General features: G+C 41.7%; 1 protein-coding gene across 3 annotated transcripts in view; it reads right to left on the bottom strand.

Annotated features, from left to right (window-relative positions):
- MYO3A (myosin IIIA) overlaps positions 1–14,435 on the bottom strand; it is a 312,814-nt gene extending 298,379 nt beyond the window's left edge. For 2 of the 3 annotated variants that reach the window (XM_077490992.1, XM_077490991.1), the window contains exon 1: positions 14,041–14,434. The gene's annotated coding sequence lies outside the window, so the exon portion shown is untranslated. Of the gene's footprint in view, positions 1–14,040 lie in introns of all 3 variants that reach the window. The other variant, XM_077490990.1, reaches the window with a different exon arrangement.
- Between the last annotated feature and the right edge of the window lie 214 nt (positions 14,436–14,649).

Raw genomic sequence — 14,649 nt, 5'->3', positions numbered from 1 at the left:
AAAAAAACTTTATACAACACTCTGTGCAGAAAAAAAGGGGTTTTTTTATGCAAGATGCAGTCTAACAGTCCATGCATCAGCATACACCGTATATAACTTGTGTTATACGGCTCAAAAAGATGTAATGTAACAACCCTTTTTCAGCAAAAAAAGAGACAATATAAAATATAAAAGATAAATAAAAAGTAAAAAGAACAGATGCAATATAAAGCACTGATTCCGGAATACAAAAAAGGATTTTCTTTATATATGTACCAAAAGTTCACCAATTATGAAAAAAATAAATAAATAAAAATCAAAAATGAAAAACCAGAATCTCCTACGGTCCTTTACATGAGTCTGCAGAGTATCTGCACTTAATCCCCAAGAGCCCTATTCCCCCAGTGCTACAGTCCCCTTACTACAGTGGGGTTAAATGATGGTCTCCTCTGGGGGCCGTTTATCAGGCTTAGTTTGGGTTAGGAATGGAGCTCCGTAGGTTAAAACGTTTTTTTCTTTTCGGGTTTTTTTAACCTACGGAGCTCCATTCCTAACCCAAACTAAGCCTGATAAACGGCCCCCAGAGGAGACCATCATTTAACCCCACTGTAGTAAGGGGACTGTAGCACTGGGGGAATAGGGCTCTTTGGGATTAAGTGCAGATACTCTGCAGACTCATGTAAAGGACCGTAGGAGATTCTGGTTTTTCATTTTTGATTTTTATTTATTTATTTTTTTCATAATTGGTGAACTTTTGGTACATATATAAAGAAAATCCTTTTTTGTATTCCGGAATCAGTGCTTTATATTGCATCTGTTCTTTTTACTTTTTATTTATCTTTTATATTTTATATTGTCTCTTTTTTTGCTGAAAAAGGGTTGTTACATTACATCTTTTTGAGCCGTATAACACAAGTTATATACGGTGTATGCTGATGCATGGACTGTTAGACTGCATCTTGCATAAAAAAACCCCTTTTTTTCTGCACAGAGTGTTGTATAAAGTTTTTTTGTAATAAAATATTTTTTGTAATAAAATATTTTTAAGTGGAAATTAGCCTCCTAAAATTTCTACATAACTAAAAATACCTGCTTTTTAAAGAAGAATATCAGATTGTTCTCCCTTCTTTCCCAACTATAATCAAAAATACTACACCATGAGGGTATTTTCTTCTATTTGAGGAAATCATTATTGGATATAAGGACTTACCTGCATCTCTTTAAAAGACCTTGAGAAGGACCTATTGGAGATATAACTGGATGGTGGAATCTTCGGACAAACAGGATACAGATTACAGGCGTTTAACCCCCTAGGGGGTGAATGGATCTGGTGAGTGGGGATCCTTGAGGGGGAACGAGCACGAAAGTCACTAATAAAGCGCAGGCAATCTCACGAAAGTCACCTTTCCTGTATTCTGAAGAGGCGTAATTGCATTGATACGGTTATAGAAGACTCAATGTGGACTGATATTTATACTGCTTATTTTTGACATATATTGGGCTCACGTGACCCTTTCACACTCTCACATGCTCGTGGATTGGTGTATAGACCACTGGATATAACTGGACTTTTCACATATTTTGTCTTTTTTGATTTTTTGTTTACTGTATAAAAAAAAAATTTTTTGGATATTATTGCATGAGGAAACCTTGTGCTTCCTCCTTTTACACTTATTAATATAAGGAGATTTGGTGTATTTAATATGTAATAACTAGCACAAAGAATGTATATGATAGTTTTCTTCCCCAATTAGGAAGAGGTTTGGCACTGGTAAACACTAAAACTGTTGGGGGTTCTTTTCTCCCCCTTTTTTTCTGTGTTTTTTTCTGTATTTTTTGGCTTTTTGTTTGAAGTTAGGTTTTTCTACGGCAGAGGCCTCTACCAATCACTTTTTATTTTATTTTATTTTATTTTTATTTTTATTTCTTGTATGTATATCTTTTTGATTGGAGATTCTTAAATATTAATGAAACTATAGTGGCACTATTTCACTTAGGTGATATAAAGTGGGGTGCAATCAGTTTTTGCCTTAAGTATTAGGTGTTGGATATATGGGGTGTTGTTGAGATAAAATACGGAATACGGGTTTAATGCACATAGTCTCTGGGGACACGTTAAGGTGATAGATAGACATAAAAGGTTTGGTTAAGCAAAGAGTGTTATTGGAATTAACTGGGTGGAGGTAGCGCCAATAACCTTTAATCAAGAATCATTCCATTAATGCAGGTTGTTTAGTGCAGCCTTCGCATATTAGGGTGGCAGCAACCTCATAAAATAAAGAAAGCTTATACTTAATCTTTTAATAAGACAAAAATTAGATAGAAGAATTGTAACCAATAAAAAACTATATAGAACACAAGGGCACAGGTATAAATCAATACCTATACATACTCCTGCTGATCAAGACCTATTCCATAGGCGCGGCTTTACTTGTATAACAATCACTGCTAAGTGCCCACAATATATAATGACGGAATACTCAAGGGATCGTTAGTTGATCCCCAGCGCTGCACTGGGACGGCCATATTTGAGAGCAATCTGCAGACAGGTAAAAAATATCATAGTGTGGTGACAGGTTGGACCCCCTCTGTGCACGGTTTGCACTGGGGTCCCTCTCATGTTACCTGATTATATTTTCACAAAGTCTTTCTATATATTTTTATATTATAGACTGTTGGCTTCATTTGCCCATAGTACTCTTACATTGAGAATTTCTTTCCAATGTTGAAAATCCTTTTTATCTCGAATTATTGAAGGTAGAGTTGGTTTATACTCACTTTTTCACTATTTTTGAAGACCAATACACATACACCACTATCATGTTCATTGTTTATCATTTCCAACTGTAAATCTAAATTTCACCCCTTTTTATTTATTTTTTCTAGTCCCATTCCTACTCGGCTTTGGATAATATTGTCTCATTTTGTTTTGCTTTGGGGCTTGGTTTTGCTGTGTTTGTCCTATTCTTGGTCTGTTCACATATCTCACCATGCCTTTCACTGGTCATTGTGCATTCTAACAATTCATCCTTTCACCTTCCAGTACTTCACTTGTTTATTCATCTATATATTCTTTTCTCTCCCTGTCACATACTTTTTTACGCATCCCCTTATTTTCATACACAACTCACACACATTTCACACGCACACCTATTTATCCTCATTATCACTTTGCAACCACACGCAACCCACTAGAAGTGTACAGCCACTTATTTTACCATATTTATTTTTATTTTATTTTATAGGCTTTATCTGATTAGTACAAATTCTACATTTAGTTTGCTCTCTATCAAATATGTAATTGTTTATTGATTATATCTAGGGAATTTACCACTTTTGTGCCAAATGCAATGCACTTACAGCAATGTTCCTTGATACTTCAACTGTAGGTGCTGTCTCTCCGCCTCCACGCCCTACCTGGGCTGTTGGGAACTCTTCCACTACTGTGACTCCTCGCAAGCCACGCTTAGGTGTTCAAAGTAGTTGCTTTGGGTCGCATGGCTGGCCCCTTTTGATTCACCGCCAGTATTTCCCCTTTGGGTATTATCACCCAAAAATTAACTGAATAAGTTACACCTCATTCATCAATTCTTACATCCTAAAGGGTTTTCAGTGAATGATACCATTGATTCAGAGCTTTGCATGGTGTCTTATACTTCTTTGCTATGGCAGTGTCGTAGGTTCCTTGGTATGGTAAAGGTATGTTGTTGGTCAAAACTGACATTGAGGCGGCCTTTTGTTGGTTGCCGGTACATCCTAGTTGTTGCCATCTGCTGGGGTGCAAATGGCAAGGACAGAATTTTGATGATATATGTTTACCAATGGGCTGTGCTATTTCTTGTTTGTTGTTCGAAATGTTTAGTTCCTTTTAGGAATGGGAGGTTTGGGAGGCTTAATTCAGTCATCCGTGACTTAGATGATGATTTTTACAATGGTCTCTCTCTTTGGCTGGAGCAGGTGATTTCCAATTTTGATCTAGAACTGTTCACTGATGTGGAGGGCACTACTAGTTATGGAACTTACTGTCAGGGCCATTGAAGTGCTGAGAGTTGGTTGGTTTAGTGCGCAATTCGGCTGTTCTGGGACTGTTTTCCCATTGTATTATCCATGGAATTGTGTGTGTTCCAGGAGTTGATAACTCTTGGCTGATGCTTTGTCTCATTTCCAGTGGGACAGATTCTGTCAGTTGGCACTGGAAGCAGCATGGAATTCCATGCCCCAAGCAGCTGTGGAGCATTGTATTGCCGCTTTCAAGTTCTCAATTCGTCATTCAGTATGTGCGTCAACTTTCTCCTCATACTGCAGAGTGTGTCAGGAATGGAGCGATCTGGTGAATCAGGATTGGGTTGTTCTTGTAAGGACAATGATGTATGTGTGGTTCTTCCTCCTATGAGGTTGCCTTGTTCTGGGCCGTCTTTGTGCTGGCCTATTTTGGGGGGGCTTTACAGGTGGGTAACAAATGTGGTAAGGGTGGTTTGAGCGTACAGGATGTGTGGTTACAGGACACTACATTGGGTATTCTGTTAAGAAAATCTAACACTGATCAGTCGAGGAGGGGTTCCTGGATTGGGTTGTTGTGGTTCCCTCTTCTCCAGTTTGCCCTGTCTGGGCTGTGGGGATTTTTTCAAGTTTTTGGCCGAATCATCCAGGAGTTTTCTTTATGCATGCAGAAGGAACAGCAATGCCTTGTTTCCAGTTTAGGACAGTGTTTAGGAAATGCCTGTTGTTTGCTGTTTGGAGTGCAGACAACTGTTCTTCTCATTACTTTTGGATTGGGGCAGCAATGGAGGCGGTCCGATGTGGACTTAATGACCAGGTCATTCAGCACTTTGAGCGGTGGGAATCAGTCAGGTTTTAGATATATGTGCGCCCTTATGTATTATAGCTTTAAGTTTAACTATAAGTTTGCTCTTTGTTGGGTCTGTCTAAGTTGTGTGGTCCGCAAAGGTGAACTAGGAGGTAGCAAATTGTATGTCATTGAGAGCTGGAGGATGAGACCTGGTGATATCTGAAAAGAAATGGTGTGCATCTGAATGCCATCGGCATTGATTTATCATCTGGGATTGCAGGAGAGTATTCCGGTTTCGGGGGCAACACGCGCATAAGGTGTCACGCTCGTGTGCTGTGGCAAGGGGTCTATTGGGTCTTTGAAGGCAGTGCTCATAAATAATTGTGTAAAATTGTGGGTTGGGCCCATCTGAGGTATATGTGTCCCTTCTTAACAATATGGTGGTAACATCGGATTATTAATTTAGTTGTATTTTGTAGTATGTAAATGGTTAATTGTCCCTGAACTGGTGTATTTACGGCTGGGGACCTTTGATTGGGTGGCAGATACAACGGTTAATTGTGAGTATATAGGCCTTCAAAGACCTTAGACCGAGCATAAGCTGAGGTTGGTTTATTTTTTATGCATTGACTGTATTATATGCATTAACTACTTGCCAAACGTCATTATAGGGCGGAAGGTCGGCACGATCCTGCGAACCGTCGTAGCTGTACATCGGTCCCTTTAAGCGGATAGCAGGTGCATGCGTGCCGCCGCTCGAGCGATCGTGGGCACGAGAGGCCGAACATGGACGTGTGTGTGTAAACATACACATCCCAGGTCTGTGAGGAGAGGAGAGAGAGATTGTGAGTTCCTACGAGCTGGGAAGCACGATCTCTCATCTCCTATAGTCAGTTCCATCCCCCACAGTTGGAACACCATGATCGCCCCCTAGTGTTGACCCCTTCCCTGCCAGTGACATTTACACAGTAATCAGTGAATTTTTTATAGTACTGATCGCTGTATAAATGCCAATGGTCCCTAAAATGTGTTAAACGTGTCTAATATGTCTGCCATAATGTCGCAGTCCCAATAAAAATCACAAATCGCCACCATTATTATAAAAAAAAATTATAATAATAATAAAAATGCCATAAATCTATCCCCTATTTTGTAGATGCTATAACTTTTGTGCAAACTAATCAATTTATGCTTTTTGCAATTTTTATTACCAAATATATAAAAAAAATGGGGCTACAGCAAAAAGTACAAAATATTGTGTTTTTTTAAAACTGTCGCTCTTTTATTGTTTATAGCGCAAAAAATAAAAACTGCAGAGATGATCAAATAGCACCAAAAGAAAGTTCTATTTGTGGGAAAAAAAGGACATCAATTTTGTTTGGGTACATCATCGCACGACCGCGCAATTGTCAGTTAAAGCCACAGTGCCATATCTAAAAAAAATGGCCTGGTCATTGAGCAGCCAATTCTTCCGGTGCTGAAGTGGTTAAACTTGTTTTCTTTTGAATGTTGTATTTAATGGTTTGTAATAAAAGGCTGTTATGACCATTTGACTCCAAATAAAATGTGTCGCCTGGTCATTTTGGAAGGGGGGATTGGTCAAGTGTTTAATGATTTATAGATAATCGTAGCCTCTGCATTCTGCAGGTCCCTCAGTCAAGTATTTTTCACTTTCACTTCCACTTCACAATTATGTGCCACTTTGTGTTGGTCTATCACATAAAATCAAAATAAAATACATTTAGTTTGGTTGTAACATGACAAAATGTGGAAAATATCAAGGGGTATGAATACTTTTTCAAGGCACTGTACTTGTATGAGAAAGTATCCTGTTCTCCTTGTATTGCTTCCTTTGTGTAAAACCCCTGATGTTCCTGCCAGTCCCTCAGCTTTTCTATTAAAAACTGAACACACTAAGCAGAGGAGAACACCATAGCCAGTGCTGCCTGCTGCTTCTCCTCCCCCCAGCTCTCATGCAGCTGAGAACAGAGGGAATGTGACCATTCATAAAAAAAAAAAAAAAGGAAAACGGTATTTATAATGTTTTTTTTTATATCTATACAAAAATGTTTTGCTTTTCATTTATATTTTAAACTGATGGGGTTGTTTTATAAGGTGATTGTTTACAATCACTTTAACAATGCCCGTGACAGGGCCAATGCTCATATTACCCCCTCCCTAGAAGATTACAGCTGTTGGATATGGGAGGGGGCAGAGGACAGAGGATTACACCAACCATGACAGTTGGCACCAACACAAGGGACACGTCTGAGTTCTTTTTTGAAGTGGTTGTAAACCTCAGACATGAAATATGAACAATGCATATCGCTCTATAGTGTGTGTTTGTCTCAATTAAGTGTACTAATGCCGCGTACACACGATCGAATTGAAGATCGAAGTCCGCCGGACCACAGTACGCCAGACAATTCGATGTGTGGGCTCCAGCGGACTTTTTCATCGTAAAGTCCGGCGGACTTAGAAAGTAGTTTTGACTCAAAATTTGTCCGCCGGACTTGGCTTTCAGCGGCCATTCCGTTCGTCGGTGTGCTAGTCCGGCGGACTAAGAATGACACATGCTCTGAAGCAAGTACGAGAAGGAAGCTATTGGTTACTGGCTATTGAACTTCCTTTTTTAGTCCCGTCGTACGTGCTGTACGTCATCGCGTTAGAAATCGCCGGACATTCGGAGCGTCCGTGTGTGGCCAAGTCCGTTCGTTATAAAGTCCGGCAGATTGTTTGCCGGATTGTTTGCCGGACCAATTCCGCCGGACAATTCGAACGTGTGTACGCAGCATAAGTGTAATTTCTGTTTGCTGCTTTATTCTTCTACTATCAGCATAAGTCACTTCTGAAAAGCTTTCCTGACACCGAGAGAAAAAAAGGTGACAGGGGAGGGAGCTCCAGATGATTGACAGCCTCAGCTCTGTTTCTGTGTGCTGTGTGAAGGGGGTGTGTCTCTTCCCTCCAATCAGCTCTCAGAGCTCTCCTCACTGAGCTCTAAAGTATCATTTCAGCCCCCCCCCCTTTTTCGCTGAATTCTCAAAGACCAAGTTCTTGTCTTTGAACGGATGTAGAGAAGAGAATACTGCAGATAGACAGGTTCAACTGTAGGAGGATCTGTTTAAAATCTCTGTATATCACCTGAGGCTGGTCACTTCACTAGGTATACGAAAGTGTTTACACTAACTTTCATTCATAAAAGAGGGGTACATATGAGATGAATGGAGATCTCTGACCCAATAGGATTCTTTGAGTAAGCGCCCGTATGCATTGGAGCTTTCTATTAATCTCATGCGTACCTCTCATTTATGAATTAATAAAGAAGCATTTTGGAATATGCCAATGTGGCATCTATTATACCAAATTTAGCGATTATCAGTAGCGAGCTGGCTGCAGAAGGCAAGCATGGTTCAACCTGCGTGAACACTTTGGAGTTGAATTACTAAAGGCAAATAAACTATGCACTTTACAAATGTAGTTGCACTCATTTTCCCCAGAGCTTAGTAAATGTTAAAGTGTCAATTTTCTATCATCCAATCATGTGCAAGCAAAAGTGCTGTTTTTTATTTGTCTTGCACCTGATTTGAAGTTAGAAAATGGTACTGCGGAATCATGCAATCCACTGCAGGCAAACGCACTGTGCTGTTTGGGGGTGTCATTAGGATTATATTGACACTTGTAGCAGATCTCACACCCAGTGCGTTTGGAACGTGGTGCAGTAAATGACCACGAAACGGGAGTTTCCCGCACTATGTTCTGGAGTAAATAAGCCCTTAAAGTCATAAGGTTGCTATATCTTTTTTTTTTTATTATTCTTTTTATTGGGTTTTACACCTTTAAACATAGCCACATTTGGCGACTACAATAGAAATCGCCGTAAATCGGCCACACAGGGGCGTGTAACAAAACCACTTATGCCCCATAGACACGGTTGGATTTTCTGACGGAAAATGCGCGATCGGATCATGTTGTCCGAAAATCCGAACGTGTGTGGTCTCTATCTAACTTTTTCCATCGGATTTTCCCACAGTTTGAGAGTTGGATCTAAAATTTTCTGACAACAAAATCCGATCGCATAAATTCCGATCGTGTGTAGACAATTCCGACGGACAAAGTGCCACGCATGCTCAGAATAAACTAAGAGATGAAAGCTATTGGCTACTCATTTATAGTCCCGATGTACGAGTTCTACGTCACCGCGTTCAGAACGATTGGATTTTCCGACAACTTTGTGCGACCGTGTGTATGCAAGACAAGTTTGGGCCAAAATCCGTTGGAAAAAATCAGACCTATTCTGTGGTCGGAATGTCTGACCGTATGTATGGGGCATTACTCCTAACTATCTAATGAGACCCTGCCCCCACCCAACCAACCCCAAAACGGTCTCCCTCCCAACCATGAAGCCCCATCGGACTGGAGCGATGCAGTGGTATAATTCAGTTCCAATATCAAGTGTATAGTAGCTGGATGGGCCTACAGATCACCAGGTCTGTAAATGTCACATATACTGGAGCCAAAAAAATTGCATCTCCGATCTCCGAAACCAAACGCCCCTTCTTTTTGTTATATATATGTGGCTTTATAGAAGGGGATCATCGAATTAACCAATCCCTTCCAGAAGGACACAGTTGGAGGAGTCAGCTTTTAGAAGGTTTTAAGCATTTTATGCATTAGGATAAAAAGCCTTCTGTGTGGAGCAGCCTCCATCACCCCCCCCCCTAATACTTACCTGAGCCGCATCTCTGTCCAGGGATGTCAACGAGTCTTTCAGTCATTTAGGACTCTCCCTCCTCTGGCTGAGACACAGCATTGGCGTCATTGGCTCCTGCTGCTGTCAATCAAAGTCAGCTAGCCAATCAGCAGAGAGAAGGGGTAGGGTTGGGCTGCAGCTCCGTGTCTGAATGGGCACAGGGAGCTGTGACTCGGCTCAGGTGCCCCCATAGCACAAGCTGCTTGCTGTAAGTGCATGTGACAGGAGGGAGGTGCCAGGAGTGCTGAAGTGGGAACCGAGAAGAGGAGGATCTGGGCTGCCCTGTGCAAATCCACTGCAACAGAGCAGGCAAGTATAACATGTTTGTTATTTTTATATAAAAAAAAATAAGACTTTACAATCACTTTAAGGGTCCTTTCACACGGGGCGGATCAGTTCTGATCCGCCCCATGGATATCCGTTTGCTCAGCAGGGATCACTCCGCCGATCCCCGCTGAGCAGGGAGATGACAGCTCCGTCTCTGCACACTGCGCAGGGACGGACCTGTCACAGCGCCGCTCTCCCCTATGGGAGATCGGATGACGACGGACCGCAGTGCCCGTCGTCACCCGATCCGATCTGCAGACGGATGGAAAAATAGCTTTTTCCTCCGTTACACTTTTTCGGATCGGAGCGGGTCGGATGTCAGCGGACATGTCACCGCTGACATCCAACACTCCATAGAGCTCTATGGAGCACCCGTTCAGGTCCGCCTGAAAAACTGACAGGCGGGCCTGAACGGGACGTCAGTGTGAAAGAGGCCTAAATCATATAGTGCCTTGAAAAAGTGTTCATACCGCTTGTTATTTTGCACATTTTGTCATCTTGTCATGTGTGGCGTGCATTCATATTCAGCCCCCCTGAGTCGATACTTTGTAGAATTACCTTTTGCTGCAATTACAGCTGCAAGTCTCTACCATCTTTGCACATCTAGAGAGTGCCATTTTTTCCCATTCTTCTTTGCAAAATAGCTCAAGCTCTGTCAGATTGGATGGAGAGCGTCTGTAAACAGTAATTTTCAAGTCTTGCCACAGATTCTCAATTGGATTTAGGTCTGGACTTTGACTGGGCCATCCTAACACATGAATATGCTTTGATCTTGCAGGGGCCCCTGATGAGCTGGCGTAACACAATCCAGCTTGAGAGGATATAGGTTGATGTGTCTGTGGAGCAGCGGAGTAGGTGTGACTTTGTGTTGGTTTATCACATAAAATCCCAATAAAATACATTCACGTTTTTGGTTGTAACAGGACAAAATGTGGAAATTTCAAGGGGTATGAATACTTTTTCAAAGCACTGTATGAACCAAAAATTATTATAAGCACCCTTGTTATTGTAATAGTATACCTACCAACTTTCTGAAATGATAAAGAAGGACACCTTTTAGCATTCAGTATGCAGGTAAAGGACACATTCCATGCAATGACCACCGTTACACGGATCACAAATATCTAACATGCAGACAATGATTGGATAAACCACACAAGTGCTTTTGTGACATCTATTTTTCCCTTATATTGGCTTTTCAAATTCAGTAATATAGAGGTTGGATACAAAGTTTAGTGTAGCATAACAATTTTGGTAGTAAAATATATTACATTTCGTAGAGAGATAAACACATCAGACCAAAAATAGGACAACCAAGGCTGCCTGATGGACAGAGGGATTTGGTCTCAAAAGAGGGACAGTCCCTCTGAAAGAAGGACAGTTGGGAGCTATGTTATAGTTTGTCCTGAACTCTGTTACCATCACATCTGCTGGCCACTATGGCCTGCATGTAAATGTACACATATGAAATAAAAAAGGAATACTGAGCACTCTCATTACAAGTATGAACCACATACAATTAAAGTGGTTGTGAACCCTTACAGAGCCCGTTTTTCTACAGGTAAGCATATAATACAGCTTACCTGTAGGTACCCAGCCCAGGATATCTCCTAAACCTGCACGGTTTAGGAGATATCCCCTGTAATTGAATGTGCCAACGTCATGGGCACATGTGCACTGACACAAAACTGAAGCAATGGCATGTATGTGCCGTTGCCTCAGTGAGTGTGCCGTTACCGCATGCATGCGCAGGAATGGCGTCATTGCGGCTCCAGCCAGTTGCAGCACCGGATCTGCGATACCTGAAATTAGCCCCCGGGAGTGATGTCACCAACCGGTGCTGTGTACAGGCACTGCAGCGAGGGCTTCGGTCTCAGGTGAGTATTCGATAATGAGCTAGTATGCTATGCATACTAGCTCATTATGCCTTTGTCTTGCAGGTGTTAGTTTTTTTGTTTTTCGTTTTTTAAAGTGGGTTTACGCCCACTTTAACAGTATGCAATAGAGTTGATTTACTAAAGGCAAATAGTCTGTTCACTTTGTAGGAAAAGTTGCACAGAGTTTAGTGAATGTGGTGAAATTTATCTTTTCAAAGAGTACCCAATCACATGCAAGGAATGTAAAAAAAAAAAAACATTTTTGCTCACACATGATTGGATGATGGAACTCAGCAGAGCTTCACCTCATTCGCTAAACTCTGCAGAAAATGTATTTGAAAAGTTAAACTTCCCTTGCAAAGTGAACAGTCTATGGCAGTGATTCTCAACCAGGGTTCCTCCAAAGGTTGCTAGGGGTTCCTTCAGCATTGGGCAATTTCTGCCTTTTAGCCCTTGTACACACGGTCGGACATTCTGACAACAAAATCCGTCGGATTTTGTCCAACGGATTTTGTCCGAAACTTGTGTTGCATACACACGGTCGGACAAAGTTGTCCGAAAATCTGATCGTTCAGAACGTGGTGACGTTATTTCGTTACGACGCAACTACGTTCAGGCTAGTAGCCAATAGCTTTGGTCTAGGAATTTGATCTGAGCATGCGTGGCACTTTGTCAGATCGGAATTCTCTACAAACGATAGGACAAAGTCCCATCGGACCATGTTGTCGGAAAATTTTATAGCCCAGCTCTAAAGCCTTGTACACATGGTCGGAGAATCCGTCGGAATGTGTCCTATCGGACCGTGTCGTCGGGTAATCCGACTGTTTGTGGTATGCATCGGACTGATTCCGTCCGAATCTCCGTTGGACCCAATTTTCCAACATGTTGGAAATATTTCCTGACCAACTGGGCCGATCGGACATACTCCGATCATGTGTAGAGAATTTTGATCGGACCAAGTGCCACGCATGCTCAGATCAAATTCCTACATCAAAGCTATTGGCTACTAGCCTGAATGTAGTCCCATCGTAACGAAATTACGTCATCACCTTCTGAAAGATCGGATTTTTCGCCAACTTTGTACGACCGTGTGTATGCAACAGTTTCGGACACAATCCGACGGACAAAATCCGACGGGCAAAATCCGACGGATTTGGTTGTGGAAATCTCCGACCGTGTGTACAGGGGCTAAAACTTTGTTGGTCGGACATTCCAACGGAAACAGTCCGATGGAGCCCACACATGGTCGGATTATCCGTCGGAATGTCCGACCGTGTGTACAAGTGCTAAGATAAGTTCCCACTGACACCATTGTTCTTTTTAGCTATCTGTAAGATGGTAATTCTTCCCAATGACCACAAGTGTAATGCCCCATGCACACGGTTGGACATTCTGACCACAAAATAGGTCAGATTTTTTCCGAGGGATTTTGGCCAAAACTTGTCTTGCATACACACGGTCCCACAAAGTTGTCGGAAAATCTGATCGTTCTGAACAAGGTGACATCCAAAACGTACAACTGGACTACGTAGAGGCCAGTAGCCAATAGCTTTTGTCTCCAAATTTTTTCTGAGCATGTGTGGCACTTTGTGCGTCGGAATTCTCTACACACGATCAGAAAAAGTCAGATCCGATTTTATTGTTGGAAAATTTTAGATCCTGCTCTCAAACTTTTTCCGTCGGAAATTCCAGTGGAAAAAGTCCGCCAGAGCCCACACACGATCGGATTTTCCGACAACATAATCCGATTGGACTTTTTTCATCAGAATTTCCGACCGTGTGTACAGGGCATAAGGACCATTCCTCTCACTGACCATCACACTAATGTATCACGAGTTGTAGATTTCTAATTTTTAGCATGGGTTCCCCGAGACCGGAGAACTATTTCAAGGGTTCCTCTGTGTTGAAAAGGTTGAGAAAAGCTGCTCTATGGGGTTGATTTACTAAAGGCAGATAGGCTGTGCACTTTGCAAAGTGCAGTTGCTCCAAAGCTTAGGAAATGAGGTGAAGCTTCACAAAGAATACCCAATCACATGCAAGGGAATAAAAAAGCATTTTTGTTCGCACATGATTGGATGATGGAAGTCAGCAGTGCTTATGCTCATTTACTAAGCTCTGGAGCAACTGCACTTTCAGAATGCAACTGCACAGTCTATTTGCCTTTAGTAAATCAGCCCCTATATGTTTCCCTATAGTAGTTTAACAACATTTATCACATGCACCAAGCAAATGAATAGTAATAACAGTTCTATCAGCAATAACAAGTAGTATAGTAGCCTATTCATGTCACAATGATAAAACAAAGACATTCTACTCACCTATAGGAAGGCAGGAGAGGCTCCGTGCAGTTTCCTCCGAGCTGCGGCAAGTGTCTTTCCCCTTTACATGTCTCTGTGATGTGCAGGGCATTAAAATTTTAAAGGTAAACATACCGATGACCGATGTAAACTGTCAAGCTGGTGTCATTTTAACGTAGATAGTCTTCCCTTACTTATGCTGCGCTATAAATTTCCCCCTCCTGGTTCCATTGTCTAGGGTGGCAATGGGCAGCAGATTAATGGTCAGAACAAAGCTCCCATGACAAAGGCAACCGTTATCTCTTGGAACCTACAGGTATTTCCTAGAACAGCCTGCAGATTAGCTATGAATCCGCAACAGTGCATCATTGTGCATGCAGCCTACTTAGTGAAACTCAAACTTCCAGAAATACTTAATCCCTCTGAGGGTTTCTTAGAGAAGGTGTAGCTGCAAATCTCCACACAGCTGACAAGAGGATTTAACGTGTCACCGAATTTTTAACCCTCCCGAGCTCGAAACATAGAAAAACGCTACGTAACAGCACATAACTTTTCTTTTCTTTTTTTTTTCCTGGCTTTTTTTCACTTCACTTATTAGATCTAAATACCAGTCTGTGAAAATGGGACTAA

Source organism: Lithobates pipiens, unplaced genomic scaffold, assembly GCF_037356315.1.
Source record: "Lithobates pipiens isolate NorthernLeopardFrog02 unplaced genomic scaffold, aLitPip1_a1.2 Scaffold_19, whole genome shotgun sequence".
Classification (NCBI taxonomy): Eukaryota; Metazoa; Chordata; class Amphibia; order Anura; family Ranidae; genus Lithobates; species Lithobates pipiens.
This window is presented reverse-complemented; position numbering and strand designations above follow the sequence as displayed.